Below are 19,660 nucleotides of genomic sequence, written 5' to 3' on the forward strand. Positions count from 1 at the left end.
AATAAAGCTTTCTTATTTTCACTTATCTGTTGTTGTACGTCTGGTTCATGGTTCCGTGACAGTCCCTGATAGTTGTCCTACCCCTGTCAGTGACCAGTATACATCAGCACTGATCAGTACCACACCAGTACCAGTGTCTACAGAGCCAGTGACCCAGGAATACTGTTTTGATCACTAGTCATGCCAGTGTCAGCAGAGTAACGTAGGCAAGAGTGTTGCAGGCTCCAGGGCCTCCAAAATTGTGATTAAGAAGTCCGGAAATTATAAAGCCTAAAGGTGCACCTTGGATTTTGGGGCTCTCTATGTGGCTAGGCTGTGAAAATGTCCCACACATGTGGTATCACCATACTTAGGAAGAGTAGCAGAATGTGTTTTGAGGTGTAATTCCAAGTATACAAAACACACAGAGGGCGCAACGACCTAGTGCATTATCCCAAGACAAATGATTTATTGTATAAAAACACAGTAAATATTATACTCACAAAAGGAACAGTAAAACGTGCATCACAGATCTCAGTAAGTTCCATCCAATTTATCAACACTTATAGATACACTAGTCACTGAAGACCCCGTGGGCTGACGCGTTTTGAAAAATCCCTCTTCTTTAGAGCCACCAGAGTGAACAAAGTGCAAACAAATCCTTCCTGTAAAAACCATCCACAGGAAGGATTTGTTTGCAAAACTGGACCAGCCTGCACTTCTAAAGTGCTTTCTATGTGAGTGTTTTTAATTAATTTTATGGCACAATAAAGTGAATATAACAGAGAGCACTAAATTGTGTCATTTTTTGTCCCCATATAATCTGAGGAGTGTCATCGAGGCTCTGTAGAGCCAAGTGGAGGAAGAGTAAGGTGGAAGGAAGCCAGCGGTATCCTGGTTGTTATATATCGGGTTGTTATACATCCCCAGAGGGGAACTGCTTTATCTGACCAACTGGTAACACAGAGGTCAGATGACAAGGTGAGCAGCTTGTGTGCACAGGTGAAGGAGAACACCAGCACTTCATTGTTAATTTAGCACCAGGACTTTATATCTATCTGCATTGAAATGATTCACGGATGCAATTGGATTTAAAGGCACATTTGCGATATGGACTTGATTGCTTAATATATTGTTTTATTGTGAATAAATGTTTATCATCAACCATTTGGCAGAACACATTTTTTTGGGGGTTTAATGGTATTTCAAGTGTGGAATGAAAACAATGTATTTGTGTAAGCGGCCTTTTGGTTGTATATTATCACTGTTTTTCTCACAAATAACTTTTGCATTATTCATTGCGCTGATTTTGTTTATTTTTACATAACAAATTGTTATTCAATTGTTATAGCGCTGAAAACTTAAAAATGGCCTGGCCTGGAAGGGGGTAAAGCATGTTTGTCTTCAAGTGGTTAACTGACATTGTCTGCAGATTGAGGCTCATTACTTTGATCGGAGGATGAATGAAACAGAGTCGCCACAGTGTTACTTTTTCTCTCTATTTTGTGTCTGAAGAGTGTTGATAAAGACTGAGTCAGACAGTCTTTCCTTTTTTCAGAAGATGTTCCTAGAGCTGCTCTAGTTACACAGCCACCCCTCACCCCCCCCCCCCCCCCCCGGCTGTCTTCAACTAGTTAACATTTATAGTTCTAAGGCTGCCCATACATTATACAATTTTCTTGTATAATTTGCCCTTAGATTTACCAAAACTACAGTATATAATAGGCAGTCAAGCTTAAACACTTTCAATTTGTATGTAATCAGGCAGGCCCATGCACTTTGGAAGTCCTCTGCCACTGCTTGTATGCATCTGTTAATACTGTGTAAAGAAGACATTTTACAGAGAGGAAAATGATGTCAGGTGCTGTAATTTGGCTGCACAAAACTTGGTATGTATGGAAATTAGTTTGCTGTCTTCCAGCAAATGAAAGGTTCTGATAGATTTCAAGAGAAAGATACAAGTGGCTGACTGCCCAACCAAGAAGCCATTTCAATGGAAATACCATCATTTTTTTGCCAAACAGCTCGAGCACAGAGTGTAATCATGCCTCTAGGTTTTCTGAAAAACTGAACTCTGCAAAAAGTCATGATGCAGTCATCTGAATTTTCAGAAACTTCACTGGTTCTGTTTGTCACACATTTACATGTAAAAAAACAAGAAAACACGAATAAAAAGTCTAAGCCGAAAATAATCTGTGTAGCATCTGGGCCAGCGTGATTTAGAATAATTATGAAATGTCCATAAATAGGCACTTATACGTATACTACATGTAGGTGTGAGCAAAACAGGACCATTGTGTGCTGTTACATTAACCACGGTAAAGTCTTTTTCTTTTTTTGATGTCATTCATGTGTTTTCTACTATCACTGCTACAGCACCTACCACTTAGGAAACCAGACATATTTCAAACTGCTAATTAATTTGTTTTGACGTTATCATTGACTTGACCTCCAATCTGAATAACTGAACCTGCAATTCAGGCAAATTTGTTCAGTGAATTTGCCTAAAATTATTTGACAGGCAATTAGTGTTATCTGAATCAGCAGAAATGTAGTCGATCCTCAATTCCAACGAATCTGTCCCTTCAGCAATATACTAAAAGGAACTTAAATTTGTAATTTTTAAAAGTGATGATAAAAGAAAAAGGTAATGGCAAAATATTAGTTATTGTTTACATATTAAGGACCAAACAGTGCTTTAAAGCTATGGTCCAATATATAATAATGTGTGCAGAGATAATGGTGGTAACTCATACCTACAGTATATTCCATTGCTAACCTACAGCTTTGTTAACAGTCTTGCAGTCATGAAGAAATAAAATGTAACAATGAATGAAATGCAGTACTTACCATTTTGTGCAGTTCTTAGTATTTTGTAAAACAAAATTCTTCAAGCCCCCTGCAGCACAGACCAAATGCTTAGGGGTTTGGTCATGTGATCTCAGAATAGAAGAAGAAAAAAGGTCAGATTCTTTGATTTTGCCCTTAGCAGGGATCATGTGACCAAATGGGTAGCCTATACAAGACCAGTGCTAGAGGGAGCCTGGAGCAGCATGTTATCATTCAGGTACGACTTTTTACCATAGTCTTAAAGTAAACCTGAGAGATTTTGGGGGCTGCTGCTGTTGAGTATATTCTAGTTTAATGGCAGTCATGTTGATGCAGTGGTTTCAATATTTGCTGATTAAAGCCCCGTACACACGTACCGATTGTCAGCCGAACGATCGGCCTTCTTTTGTCCGGTGCTGTTTTGTTGGTTGAAAAGTGCTCAAGACTGTACACTAATTTTGTCGGCCAACAACAACCAACTGCAGAAGTGATGTCATGTTCTGGTCTACTTTTCGTGTGTTTTTTCTTCACTGAGCATGCCCAGTCTTGATCATCACATTTGTGTCGGCCAAAATCTGTACTGACTGACGAACAATCGGCCGTTCTTTGTTGGCCAACAAAAATTTTAAAGCCTGCACACCAGATTTTGTTTGGCCGAAAAGTTGCAGTCGGTTGTCGGAAGCATCATACTAACAAGCCGCCAATCGGCCAATCGGACGTTGGCTGAATATTTACGGCCCGACAATCGGTACGTGTGTACAGGCCTTTACTGACCTGGAATTAGTATGGAAGTCAGGATATCTGACTTTTTAATCAGAGTGCTTGTTCTAGGACAGTGATTAAGAAAGGATTGAAGTCTTAAATTAGTATTTTAGCCTAAGGGTCCTTTCACACGGGGCAGATTTTTTGATCCGCTCTGGCACTTTTTTTCTTTTTTTTTAACGGACACAGATGACACTTGTGTCATCCGGTCCGTATGTCCGTTTATTATCCCATCCGTTTGTGGATGATAAACGGAGATAATGCATGTCAATGGGATTGCGGATGTCAGCGGATAACACCGCTGACATCCGTTTTTGCATCCGTTCCGTTTTTTTTAAACGAGAAAAATAGGGTTCTCTTCCGTTCCAACAAAAAACGGAACTGATCGGAAAGGACGCAAATCGGATGTCAGTGGATGACTATCCGCTGACATCCGCAATCCCATTGACATGCATTATGTCCGTTTTTCATCCGCAAAAAAATGGGATGAAAAACGGACATACGGACTGCCCGTGTGAAAGGACCCTTACACAAAGAGCACAATTAAATAAACATTCTCCAGTAAATTATTTGTTAAAATTACTACCCAAAACCCTGCAGTTTACAACTTTTAGAGCCCATTCACACTAGCGCGACTTGTGAGGCAACTTGTGTTGCCCCAGGTCGCTTGACATAACAAAAGCAATGTTAATCAATCAGTGCCGTCTTAATTGGCACTACTGAAGTTGCTCCAACTTCAGAAAAGGGTCCTGTACTACTTTGAGGCGACCTATGATCCGACTGTCCCATATACTTCAATGGGAGTTGCCTCCTTATCTTAATTGACACGACTTGTTATCAGACTTTCCAGGAAGAAGAAAGAGATTAGCCAGGCATTCCCCACAGACAAAGTCGCCTGTCTCTTCAAAGTAGTGCACAAGTCTCTTCCAAGTCTCTTCCAAGTCTCTTCCAAGTCTCTAAACAAGTCTCTTCAAGTCACGGGGCGACTTTCTGGTAGTGGTAGTGTGAACCAGCTCTTAATGTTGTTGGCTCCTACAATGATGCAAATGCCTCAAATGTTTTCATAGTCATCACAAATAATCCCCATATTGTGCCTAATATGTTCACTTCCTACGATCATCAGCTCCATCAAGTGGCCATAATGCAGTATTTTCCTGAAGTTTTATAAATTGACCCCTTGGAGACCAAAACACTGAGATAAAGTTAACTACAAAGATTTAGTACAGAAAAAAACTAAGTGTCCATGCTGATAAAATAAAATAAAACCATTTAAGTACTGAAATGAGAACTATAAGAACACTAAAAGACCAAACTGCTGAAATAAGCTTAATTGGCTATTGAAATAAATAATAAAAAAAAAAAACACTAGGACGCCAAACTACTGAAATATGACACATTGTCTACTGAAACAAATATTAACGTACACTAAATAGCTACTGATAAGTACTTGAAAAGCCCTTTAGAAACAAAGACGCAAAATCTCCTGGATCATGACCCAGCTTCTGGTTAGCATCTTCCGAGACAAGCAAGCGGAATTTGAGGCCATATGGGAGCCCTGGTGTCTGTACATCTCCCCTCCTTCATCCTAATTACTCTGACGGGAAGAGTGGTGGGAGTTGTTTTGTATTTCCTTCCTCCTGTCCCTTCTCGCATCCACTCCAGCATCTCTGCCCTTTCTCCTTTCTCATCTTGAGCTCTTTCTTTTCCTTCCTTTTTTTTTTTCCTTTCTGAAACTTCGTATCTCCTCCTTTCTTGTGACTTATAGTTTATCTACCTTTCTCAGGACCTATATCTCCATAGGGTGATTATATGCAAACCCAGTTCACAGGATTCAGGGTGGGGGGTTTCCCCTCCCTGGTTTGCAGCGGGCACTTGTCACTTACATGCATGTCCTATGTTTTGTATTTCTATGCTCTGTCAGCGGGCCGGGACTCTGTTCTGGTCCTCGGACATTTTGGTAATTCTATTTTAGTAAGCATGCCTATCTCGTTCTGCATTGTTCCTAGTGGCTTCCTTATGAGGGCCCTTCCCATGTGGGCCTTGTTTATGTCACATTATGAATCTGACTTTTGTAATATTCTCTGAGATTGTATGTTGTTATTCTACTTATGTCTTACAAAATAAAAAACTTTTGCAAGTAGAAACAAAGATGATAAATTAAAACTAATCAGCTACTGAAATAAGTACTAAAGAATATTTTAAATGGGTCCAGTTCTTCAACCACTTCCGGCAAACCGACGTTGCTGTACATCAGCTTCAAGAAGTGGTTTCACTGAGGTGATGCCTGCAGGCAACAACCCGGTACCATTTTTTTAGAGCCGGCTGTCGGCTTTCTGGTAATACCAAAGGATGCGGCTCAGAAGCCGCTTGACCGTTATCCCAGCAAGCTGGAGGGGACATCCGGCCACCTTCCGCAGATCTGTCTGGGTCTCCCATCCCACAGGGAGACCCAAGCAACCAGCCGGCACATCCATCGGCTGGTTAGAGTCCTGAACGAAGCCTGATTTGGCTTTGATTGGGTCTCTGATCAAGTAACTTGGAAGCGATGTCAGTGTGAGAGCAATAATTCTAGCAAAAGTCCTCATCTGTAATGCCCCATACACACGTGCAGATTATCTGCAGACTTTTGTCTGCAGACTTACCTTTTCTATGTAGTGCAAGGGCCTGCCGGATTGCATACAAATTGAAAGTGTTTAGGTTTGACCTCATATTATATGGTTTTGGTAAGTCTGCAGACAAAAGTCTGCAGATAATCTGCACGAGTGTATGGGGCATAAAGGCCCGTACACACGTACCGATCGTCGGCATACAAACGTCGGTGGACGAAGGATCTGCCGATTGTACGCGTGTTAGTATGGTGCCTCCGACAGATGTCTGCGCACAATCCGCGGACAAAAGTCTTTCTTGCAAACATGAAAATTTTTGTATGCCGACACCAGAACGGACGATTGTTCGCCTGTCAGTACACAATTCGGCCGACACACAGCTACAAATCCCAACACGCATGATCAAACCAAATGAGTTCCCGGAAGAATTTTCTCTAGTAAACTCAACATTTTATCCAGAAAGAACTTTCGGCTCGCGGAAGTCCAAGAAATAGGTGAAATGCGGAGCACATGCTCATCTTGATAAATGTGAGAAGAAGGAAGATGCTGCTCATAATGCCATACTTTTCTAATAAAAAGGCATGTGTTCTGTTATGATGAAGATAATGTTTGTCTATTCTATCTGTTCTATCAAATTTTAGAATTAAATAATTTGAACTCTTCACCATTATTTTTGTATTTTCACACCAAAGATCTAACTATTGATATGACCCTTTATTCTTGTATGAATTAATGTCTAAAACATATTTTTCAGGTTATGCACAATATTAAACATGTTAACAAATTCAGATAGGCCATTTTTTATTTTCATTTTCTTTATTTTTTGGATCTCAGCAAAAAAAAAACAAAGCAAACATCAATACTTTCCGTATAATAAACTAAACATAAAAAAGGTCCATTTGGACAAAATTAAACTAGAAACTGGCAAACAGGGGTAAAATAAATAATAGGGGGTTACAAAAATTAAAGTTGCTGGTAACTGTAATCAGGTTGCCATGAGGGCAGGTTTGGATCCTGCTGGCCATATTGCCACTGGCCATGTGGCATTTGGCGAGGTGGTGGGTGTTGTGGAGGTGGAGGTGGAGGTGGAGGGCACGGGTGCTCCTGGCATGCATGGCTGTGCTCAGTAAGTATGCCGTTTTCAGCCTTTTGCAGCACATCGAGGATGATTTTTCTGGCATACTGACACTGCCTGAGGTCCACCTTATCCAAAATTTTTGCCGTCATGTTGCCGAAGGACTCATTGGCCTCCGGTTTCCGACGTAGGGCTATGGTGGCCTCCTGGATAAACTCGTCGGTGATGTCATCCACGTGCTTCCTCTTTTGCCTCCGTTTGGCAGGAGGAGGTGGTGGTGGAAATAGTTCCACAGGCTCCTCAGGCTCCGCAGGCTCCCCAGGCTCCTGGCTGCAACCTGGCTCCTCCTCAGTGACACTTCCCTGTTGATGAAATGAACAATTGATTAGAATGTTATAGTGTATATAAAAATGCATGTTTGTTATATTATTGTGAACAAATAGCAGACTTTACATACAGTGGCGTATCTAGGGTCTCCAGTGCCCTTGTTGAGGAGCTGTATTTGGCAACAACCCCCCCCCCCCCCCAAGATCAATGTAAAACTGTAACCCACCCCCCCCAAAAAAAATTTAAGGGCATTAAAAGTTTCTAATTTGCCCCTTGTTTGCCCAGTGTAGAGCTCTCTAGTGGGCAATCATTGTCTCAGGTGTGAAAAAGAAAGAGAGGGTTGAGAGATAGAGAGAGGGAGAGAAAGAGGGGGTGTGAGAGAGAGAGGAGGGGGTTGCAGAGAGAGAGGGGCCTGAACTTGCAGAGGGCTTTGATGTAGGGCATTGAGGGTGAAGCAGTGCAGGGAAACAGGAATAAGGAAGCCACCTGCCTTGCTGACCCAGAGTGAGAGACCAGAGACATGGAAGCAAGGATGGATGTATCATTTGCAGGAGCTGTTAGTTTTGTATTAAAAAAGGTTGAGCCAGAGGAATGCTGAGGCTACAGCAGTGTTTGTTAGGACCAGAGGTGTGCTGGGGATGCAGCAGTGTTTGTAAGACCGGAGGGGTGCTGGGGATGCAGTGAGAGGCAGTCTCAGTCTCCTGGTCTTTTGGCTCAGCTGCTCTCAATGTTTTACACCTGCATGAAGCAGCTCTCAATGTTTTACACCTGCATGAATCCGCCTGCAAACTGGGGGTTCTGGGGTGTGCAGGCTGAGTGGATTGTTAAAATAAACAATAAAACAATGCCAATGTTTTTGTGACCCACCCCCCTTGGCCTGCGCCCCTGGCGGTTGCCTGTCATGCCAACCCCTTGCTATGCCCGTTTACATAAAGGGTCAATTATGGTTTAGCTTATAATTTTGTTACATGATTACATTTTAGCAGACAATATATTGTGAAATGCCATACCTGAGTAAAACTCTCCTCCAGGAAATCCTCATCCTGGCTTGGATCAACCGACACTGAGCCCTCTGCCGAAGTAGAAGGCAGTGTTGAAATTGACGGCCTGGATTCCATGGTGTCTGCCAGGAATCGCATGTTATCATAGTACCACAGCCGTGGTACATATACATTCCGTGCACCTGCTCCAGACTGGGTGGAATCTTCAATTTTTTTTAACTCCCGCCTGTAGGCAGTGCGAATACTGTTTATTTTTTTGCGTATATACTCAAAATTTGCCCCAGGACAGACGGGCTTGTAGAAGGCCACCAAATGTTCCATGGCCTGTTTTCTGAGTTTTCTATTTTTATAATCTGCGGACTTGACTTGCCACAAACACGGCAGTTGCCTGAATTCATCAATGAAACTGATGAGAAAGTTGTGGGTGGTGAAATTGTCCACCATATTGCAGGACAGTATATGCCTGCAAGACACAAAACAACACAAAACATATTAAAATAGCATGTATTTTGGCACATAATAAAGATATTCCTAATAAAAGCTGTATAGGGCCCAAAACACACACTTTCTATTAAAAGAGTCGTACCTTTGTTTGTGGGGAAAAGTCGTGATTCGCCGCTCGATCGTGCTCCAACTCTCGATATGTCAGCTAGCGAATCGTCGGCCGAACGATCTGGCGTCCTTTAAATACAGCGCAGGCGTCAACTCCTCCTCCAGTGGCGGGCTTGTGCAGGGGTGTGTACGTGCCGAAGATCAGGCCTACATGCGGAACTCACACCTGAGGCAGTGGAATAATCATTGTTTAATTACGAACCATGTCTCAACAATCTGGGAGCTCAATTAGTGGGGGCAGAAGTGATTGGGCCACCCGAAAATCAAGGGCTACACCCATGTCAAAGCCAGAAATGGTGGAGATGGTCTCCATTTTAGAAAAAATGGATTACGATGGAAAGTTGGCAAATTACGATCGGCCCAATGCCAGGAAAGATGGCATCATGGACAAGGTGGTGGCCTGTTTGGTCAAAAAATTCGGTGTCGAGCGATCGAAAGATCAGATTCGGAAACGGTGGTCTGACCTCAAACACCGTGAGCAGGATCAGCTTTCCCAAATCCATCGGATTTTGAAAAAAAGTAAGTTTTTTTTTTTTTTTTTAATCATGCAATATGTTTTTTATAATTTGGTGTATGTTGTATTAACATGTCTAGATTATAATGTCTATGTAAAAAGTTAGATTACTCATTTTAGTTGTCATGTCGTGATTTGATCGATCTATTGTTGATGTTTTAGTATATGACATTAAAAGTCAGGAAGCCATAGTTAAAAATATATGTATTGTGTTGCAACGAACGTTCTTTCCTGCACGAATCTTCTCAGCAAACATTCCTATTAATCACAGATTATTATTCAAACCTTTAAATAGGAGAAAAACGTAAACTCCGTGCCAAACTATGGGAAAGGAGGAGGAGAGGTTTGGCAGCTCCATCGGCAGTTGTGGAAGAAGAGGAGGACATGGGCCCAGATGGTGGCACAGATTCCACTAAAGGTAATTGGTTCCTATGCACTGTCAAACATTAATGTACCATATTTTTCGTAGATAACCATGTACATGTCTTCATATTTGTTACTAAAAGAGCTATCAAGCAGGGCACCATGTCCTAACAAATGTACCTCTTGTGACTTTTATGATATGGCCAATGTTTTGTATTATGTAGATGAAGACATTATGCCTGAGGTGATTCTGGTGGAGCCTACAAGTGACCAGACACCAGAGCAACAAGAAGGTTGGTAGTCACAGATTTTTGTGTAGTGGGATCATAGAAATATGTGTATTTGCAATGATTGTTTAACCTTATATTCTTGTATTCCCTTACAAATTTACATTGCAGATGTTGCGTCATGCCAGGATGTGGCATCCCCAGCCAGGTCTGAACCAATATCTCCTGGCAACTTGCCAAGCAGCATGGAAGCCACTTCAGAAAATGTGGAGGATCCTGGACCAAGTGTCCAAGAGCCAATTGTGTGCCCACGTAGGTTTTTTCAGAATGATTTTTATCAGTGTTATTTTTAGCCTCCAATTTACAACACTAGTTCCCTATGGGAGCCTCTTTATTTGAATGGAAGTCGCACCGTAAGTCGGATCAGGATGCTCTGACTTGCGGGGCCACTTGCGTTGTGAAGATTTTTGAGGGGGAACTACACCAAAAAATTGAAGAACCCACCGTGGGTGTCCCCCCAAGTTCACAACCAGGCCTTTTGTGTGTGGTATTGAGTTTGAGGGTATGCCCACAACAAAAAGACAGCGTGGGTTACCCCCAAAACCCCTACCAGACCCTTATACAAGCATGCAGCTTGTCAGGCCAGGAAAGAGAACGAGCAAGCGGACCAAACACCCCCTGGACCACAGCAGGACACATGCCCTCAACATGGGGGGGTTTTGTTGCTTTGGGCCAGGGGGCCTCTGCACCGCACACCCAAAAGCACCTTACTCCCATGTAGAGGAGGACAAGAGCCTCATCCCCACAACCCTGTCTGGTGGTTTTGGGGGGTCATGCGGCCAGGGGGTTCCTAGGACTTTGGAAGCAACCTTTAACAAAGGGTGGCCCCCAGATCCCAGACCCCAATCACTATGTGAATGGGTATGAGGTACATAGTACCCCTACACATTAACCACATAAATGGAAGTGTATGTGAATAACGACAGGAGACGTTTATGAAATGTTCTTAAAGATCTTCGTCCGGTCTTCTCCACTCTGCTCTTTGGATCTTCTCCTCTCCAGTCTTCTGCTGTCCAATCTTCTGCTCTTATGTTGTCTGCTCTTTTGCCCTAGGCTCTTCTTCTTCCTCCTGTCCTCCTCCAATGCTGTTGCCGTGCATTCTGCCCGTCTCTGGTCTCTGCATCTTAATATATATACATTACAACCATGCCCTCACAATGACGTCATCATGCGTTCACACCCCTAATGAATATATAGTAAGCTCAGGAGACCGGCAGAATCATCAGCAACAGCATTGGAGGAGGTCAGGAGGAAGATGAAGAGCCTAGGGCAAAAGAGCATAAGAACAGGGTAGGTATTAACTCGAGAGGAATTTAAAGATTACCTGCACACCAAATGTTTCTATATTATGACCTCATGTAGGTGATTCACATTGACTCCGTTGTATTTTATTTTCCAGATCATGTATTACATAGTTGCACATTGGCCAAATTGACCCGTGAGGCTCTTCAATGCTGCTCAGACCTCGAGCAAATAAAAGAGACTGCAACGGCATTGCAAGGAAAGATGCGTGATTTTGTGGACATGCTTGCCAAATTTTAAAAAAAATTAATTTTAAATTTTTTACTGTTTGTTTTGGGATGTTCCTATTTTTATATAATATTTTATGCCAGTTTTATGACACTCAGATGTTAAAGAGTGTACCCAAGTTTGGGAAAAGCACTTTCCAACACCCTAACCCTAACCCTAACCCTAACCCTAAACCTAACCCTAACCCTAACCCTAACCCTGTGAATGTTTGATACTAAAACATTTTTACATTCAACAATGTGTGTTCAATTCTTTATTAGACTTTCGTTGGGGGGTCGAGGTCTAAAGCTGTGTAAAGAAGCACTAAATGTATGATGGCTGTCCTATTCACATATTTACATGTTAATGAAAGCATTTGGGACACTGCCATATGCAAGTTGCTGGAGGTGTCAATGAAATGTTAAAGATACCCCCAGTTTTAACGCATATCACAGTGCGATCTGACATTTCACACAGGATCGGATCACACAAGTTTGAACGACTGTGCGATCCTATCCTGATGCGGCTGAATAAATGCATCATGTGCGACTTTTGTGCGAGTGCAGTGCAAATTGAGCCATACAAACTGTATAGCTGATTTTCGCATGAACATCTGATCGCATGTAATAAAGGAGCAGTGCGCTACGATATTACATGCCATCAGATGTGCAGTGTGAATTGAGACATACACTTTGTATGGCTACATTCGCACTGAACACGCATACAAGTCGCACATGACCCTTTATTTCTGATGTATCTGGATTGGATCGCACAGTGCTTAACACTTGTGGAATACAATCCTGTGGAAAAAGTAAGTGGCGGGTCACCCTTATGCAATGCTGGAAGGCTGCAAAGTCGCAGACTTCCCGCATCGCATAAGTGTGACTCAACACTCAAGGTACTAGCAGTCCTAGGATTCAATATGGCATTGATATTGCCAGTAGCAATCAGTGTAGGGAGATCAGTGTAATCTATAGTGTATTGCTTGTTCGTTGCTCTAGTTCACTTTCCATTACCTATATATATATAACACTTTGAGATGAACAATGATCAAGTTTCACATAACACTGACATATCCTAACATTGGTGGGCAGTGAGAAGGATGTCATAAATGAACACAACATAACAGGTGTAGGTACTTTGTTAATACCCTAATGTATTATCTGAAATATATAGTATGGGCAACTTCTGGACAATGAACACCAATATAAGGTGACATTAGATGAACCTTGGGTGTGACCTAGTTCTCAATGTGACAGGGTTTGTGTACATTTTGTGGGGTGCAGAAGGCCCTTGTATTTACACCACTGGCTAAAAAATAACACATGGCCATCATCACTTTGGATCAGCTGGTGAGAGACTACAGTCAAGAAACACACTGATGAATGTATTAACCCTTCCAAAGTCACACATATATAACACATGATTAACCCAAATAATTGTGTTTGGCATATGTGCCCAAATGATTATAATCCACAATACAGAATCATTGCAATTTTTGTTTAATGTGTTGAAAAATAATATATCTCTGACATTTATCTTGTGTGTCCAATCTTTAACAAGATTAATGTGTTTGTGACAGTGATTGCTGCCAGGACACAGCTCCTCTCCCCACGAAATAGTCCAGATATTCCTGGCGGATCTGACGGGCCCTGTGTGATGCCAATGCTGACCGTCCAACTTCCATTGACGGCATGGACTCCACTTGGTTAGAAGGTTGGGCCTCTCCACTTGTACCTGGCATAGCAGGGTCAGTATCCAGTTGCTGCAATACATAATTTTGTGCATTCCTGCGTAGGAAGTTGTGCAAAATGCAGCAACACAAGACCACATTATCCACTTTGTACAGTGCCAGGTTTATGGACGTCAGGAATATCCGGAACCGGTTGGCCATTATCCCGAAGGCATTCTCCACAACTCTGCGAGCTCTGGACAACCGGTAGTTGTAAATCCTTTGGTCTGGGGTGAGGTTCCTCTGAGGGTAGGGCTTCATGAGATGCTCCCCAAGCGCAAAAGCCTCATCTGCGATAAACACAAAGCTCATACCCTCAACAGTTTGCTCCCTGGATGGCAGGTTCAGAGTGCCGTTCTTTAGACGACGAGCGAACTCCGTCTGATCAATAACTCCCCCATCCGAATTGCGGCCATTTTTGCCAATATCCAAAAAAATAAACTCATAGTTTGCATTAACTATGGCTAGCATGACTATACTAAAAAAACCTTTATAATTATAATAAAATGTGCCGGAATTCGGAGGGGGGACAATGCGGACGTGCTTCCCATCAATAGCACCCCCACAATTGGGAAAATTCCACTTCTCCAGAAATTGATCAGAAATCTCCAGCCATTGCTCTGCGTTTGAAGGAAACTGTGGGGAAAAAATAAAAAAAAATAAAAAAAATAAAATTAGTGCTTGAGCACATCACATTATTAATTACACACACAGTTGTCTGTTAAATGCTTATGCAACTTGCTAAAAAAATATACAACAGGAAGGCAAAGGTTTGGATATGGGGATGTAACATCTACATACATTTATTTTCAACCTCCTATTGTTCTTATATTGTAAAGGGCCATACACACTAGAAGATTCTCTGAAGACTTTTTCGTGCAGATTTACCTTTTCTATGTAGTGCAAGGGCCTACCAGATTGCATAGGATTTGAAAGTGTTTGTTGGACCTCATATTATTTGGTTTTGGTAAATCGGAAGGATAAATTGTTCTGACAATCTTCTAGTGTGTATGGCCCATTATACTCACCAGCTAGAGCTGAGATTTACAAACTACGGCCCTCCAGCTGTTGCAGAACTACACATCCCATGAGGCCTTGTAATTCTCTGACATTCACAGACATGACTAGGAATGATGGAAATTGAAGTTCGTGAACAACTGGTGGGCCATAGTTTGAAGACCTCTGAACTTGAGCTTTGGTATATGCTGACTTTGAGATTTAGCATGTGGGTGGGGGATGGGTAAGTAAAACTGGGCATTTATACATCAATAAGGGCTTGTGGTCAGTGAAGGTTTTAACATCATTACATAAACATACAGAATCATAGGTGGGAATGGATGGACTGATGTATTTTAGATAAATCATTAACTAGGTACTAAAACATTGGCCAAGGAATAATTGTTTGAGGGAAAGCAATAAAATGACCCAAATTCAAAATACTGTTAACAGGCAATGCGTTTAGGGACACATAGGAGAGAATGGTGGGGTGGTTAGTGGGTAATTTTACAAATGGTTAAAGATAATCTACATCTTTACTACTATGTGCATGCGGACAGAGGGTAGTTTACAAATAATGGCCTGTATCAATTGCTGTACATCCAAAAACATCATAATTCGGGTGAAACTAGTAATACATGTAATGTAATGTAAAAAATCAAACATACCTTGATATAGTCCTTCTGCAAGACCTTGATGATGGCAGAGCAGGTCTCAGGGATGATGATACCAAGTGCTTGGGGGGAGATGCCTGTGGTGAACTTCAGATCCTGCAGGCTTCTCCCTGTTGCAAGATACCTCAACGTCGCAATTAACCTTTGCTCAGGAGTAATTGCAAGCCGCATACAAGTATCCTGCTTCAGAATATAGGGGGACACCAGGGCAAGAAGACGGTAAAAGATGGGATCCGTCATCCTCAAATAATTCCTGAAGTCATCAGGATTATTTTCCTGGAGCTCCCTCAGCAAGGACATATGAGAAAATTGATCACGGTTAAGCAACCAATTTTTCGTCCAGGAGGTCCGCTTCTTCTTCCTATTGCTCGTACGTCGTCTCAGAGCCAAAACTCCAACACTAACGACAGCAACGGACGAATTCACGGTCGCCATAATAAATTCTCGAACGATGTCTCGGAAAATAGCGAAATGTCGTCAACCAAACAAATGCTACCGAAATCAGCGCGAGATGCCCAGAAGGGTCACGGCCAAACACTCACTTCCTCTTTTGTAGCGGCGAACGTGCGTGGAACGTAGTGACGTCATTTTCTGTCGGAAGACAAATGTCCTGGGCAAGTTTAGAGCACTTTTCAACAGACAAACAACAAACACACCAGCCGCGAACATTTGTAGGACGTTCTGTCGGCCGACGATCGGTACGTGTGTACGGGGCTTAACTCTACACTGGTAACCCTTAAAAAATGTTTAAGCATCATCTATAAAAATGTTAAAGTACCTTAGTTTATCGCCATGTGCAATTTTAACCACTTAAGCCCCGGAAGATTTTACCCCCTTGCTGACCAGGGGGTTTTTTGCGATTTTTTACTGCGTGACTTTAACGGACAATTGCGCAGTCGTGCGACGCTGTACCTAAACAAATTTGACGTCCTTTTTTTCCCACAAACAGGGCTTTCTTTTGGTGGTATTTGATCACCTGTGCGATTTTTTGATCATGCGCTATAAACAAAAAAAGAGTGTAAATTTTGCAAAAATAACAATATTTTTCACATTTTTTTATATGAAATTCCCCCCAAAAAAATGTAAAAATCTAAATTTTTTAACATTTTCGGCCAATTTGTTTTATGTTGTTACATATGTTTGGTAAAAAAAATCACAAAAAGCGTATTTTGGTTGGTTTGCGCAAAAGTTATCGCGTTTACTAACAAAGGGAAAGATTTTTGTCATTTTTGGTGTTTTTTTTAACGAGCAATGGCGGCGATCTGCTATTTTTTTGCAGGACTGCGACATTGCGGCGGACAGATTGGACCCTTGACTGACATTTTTTACACTTTTGGGGTTACCAGTGACATTACTGCAGTAATTAGTGCTATACATATGCACTGTTACTGTAAAAATGACACTGGCAGGGAAGGGGTTAACTGTATTGGAGAGGGAGGGGTTAAGTGTGTCCTAGGGGCGTGTTTCTAACTGTGATTGGACATGGCTACTAGTGTAAAAACAGAGATCAACGGTCCTACATAGTAGAACCGTCTGATCTCCATTTTTACACAGGGGAGAATGACATGCGGCTTGTTTACATTAGCCGCCTGCTTTTCTCCCTTCCCGGCGAACGATCGTGAGTGACCGTGGGACATCGGGTCCGCCGGTCACACGCACTGACTTGTTAGGGATCGAGCCGGGGCACGCTCGCTCGCCCGCTATTGGCTCACAAGCCAGTGACAGGCTAGTGACGTACCGGTACACTTTGCCTGGCCGGGGCTGACCGCCGCAGTATATGTACTTGGGGCGGTCTGCAAGTGGTTAAACCAAAACATGTTAGGTATCTATTTACTTAGCGTGACATCCTTTTACTGTTTATTTTTTTTTTTTTTTAATTCAGTAAAGCGTATTTTTTCCCCAAAAAATTGCGTTTGAAAGACCGCTGTGCAAATACTGCATGAAAAAAAATATTTTAATGACCGCCATAATATTTTACAGAGTCTTTGTTAGAAAAGTATATATAATGTTTGGGGGTTCTAAGTTAGTTCTCTAGCAAAAAAAACTGATTTTAATTTGTAAACAACATGTGGCAGAAATAGGCTTGGTCCTTAAGTGGTTAAAAAAAATAAAAAAAGTTGCAGTGCAAATGCCTCAGCCATAATGCAGTATTTTTAAGATTGAAAGAGTTCAGAAAAATAATTCATGATGGCCACTAGATGGAACTGATGATCATAGGAAATACAAATAATAAACATGGAATGGGGATTATTCACTATGGCCATGCAAATGCTTAGGCATTTGCACAGTAATTTTTTATGAATAGACCCCTAAGAAACCAAACTGCTGACATACTGTAAAACTAATTGGTATTTAGAAGCTCTTTAGATATCTGCATGTTTGCATGTAGAGGAGAGCAGCAGCTGCAAAGACTATATTCATGAGAAAAGTTGTGACAGCAGTAAAACATATGGATCTCTACAATAGTCATATTTGTATCAGAAATGCAGAGGCAGTTGTATTGATATCTAACCTTAAACAGTGTGTATCTGGCATAACCGGTGCTGACTGAGTGATGAGGGAAGAAGAAGATATAAATGGAATGTTATCAGTTATTAGAGAGTTTATTCATATGTAGTGATGAAGTGATGAAGTGATGGGGGGGGGGGGCATGTACAGTGTAAGAGTTGGATATGTAATGCATGTAAATAACCCACAATACATTTGAGATATTCCTTAAAACAAATGTAGGTTAAACATAAGAAATGAAAAGTGAAAAAAGAAAATAATGAGAATGAAATAAAAAATGAAAAATTAAATAGATATGCGATTAATAAATCTGATGATTATTGGATGGAATAATGATAAAGAAAAAGGTGAAAGAGGCTCTGGTGATACATAACCTTGGCTATGGTGAGTGTGTCAAGAAGAAATAAAGAATGTAAAGTGGAATATTGGTTGAATAGCTTGTGAGCATAGCTAATGTGAATGTTATTCACATGGAGCTTTCTATAATGCATACTTTTTAGTAGTTTTTATTATTGTTTTTTTTTATTTTGATTTACATTTTTTTTATATGTTTCTATGGATGGTGTTTTTGGTGAGAGGATGGGAATATGGCCCACATATGGGTGATTCGGTCTTGTCTTCTTTCCCACCAATACATCACCCATTTGAGTTTATTAACCACATAGGATTATGAGAGGAGTATTTCAGTTGATTTAGACAGTAAACAAATTGGTTTGCGGCTTATTTGATGCATATATATATATATATATATATATATATCTGTTAATTTGTGGTTTCTGCCAGCTATGATTAAGCACCAGTGAAGGGTGTGAAATGCGTCAGCTGTTGCTGTAACAGTGTCTCCTATGCTGTATGGATGTATGGATTTTATCACGGCAATAAAGGTGTTTGCAATTGGAGTGCGGCCATCCAGAACTTTTTCTTTTCTTGCTATAACTGTAGAGCCGGCACCTGTTTGCGAGGTGAAGGTGTGATTCGGAGTACTGACACCTGGAGCAGTAATACCTTCCCCACTATTGATGTATTCCTTAAAACAAATTTAGGTTAAACTTAAGAAATTAAAAGTAAGAAAAGAATATAATGAGAATGAAATAAAAAATTAAAAAGAAGACATTTTGGGTATGGGGATGCCAACACCTTCCATCAGGCCCAAAGGCTACAAAGGGAGGTATCCGTGCATAACCCACCGAAGGATTGGGACTTTAGAGGCAGAGACATATGGTGGAAACATATATTGAATATGGACCAATGTTAGATAAAAAATCAACTTTTATTTAACAATCACATAACATAATTTTAAAAACACTGATGCAGTATATACATCAAGAGACAAAAATACAAAGGTACATAAAAGAACCAAAAAAAACAGAGAGATGAAGGTCAACAGGGTCCTACATGTTTTGCTCATATGATTGGCTTCTTCAGGACATGACTACCTGACGCCCTGGTATACCGGACGATTCTCTTCCGCTGCTGGCTTGTCACTGGACAACTATGTTCTGACTGAGGCTTGGATATTCATTCCATGCCCTCTCTGTGGGATATTGTACACTTGCTGCTGGCCCCAGCTCGGTCCAGTACTTACCAATTTTGGAGGCATGTGACAGGTGGCTCTATTTGAACCAGAGTTTTCTGTGTTTTTGCATATGAAAAATGAAAAAGATATGCGATAAATAAATGTGATGATTATTGGATGGGATAATGATAAAGGAAAAGATGAAAGCGGCTCTGGTGATACATAACCTTGGCTATGATGAGTGTGTCAGGAAGAAATAGTGTGTAGAAGAGTGTAAAGTGGAATATTGGTTAAATAGCTTGTGAGTATAGCTAATGTGCATCAAAAAAAGGAGGAACAGGAGTGTGATAATAGGACATAACTCAAGCAT

The sequence above is a fragment of the Pelophylax lessonae genome, assembly GCF_965119305.1.
Source record: "Pelophylax lessonae genome assembly, chromosome: 3".
Taxonomy (NCBI): domain Eukaryota; kingdom Metazoa; phylum Chordata; class Amphibia; order Anura; family Ranidae; genus Pelophylax; species Pelophylax lessonae.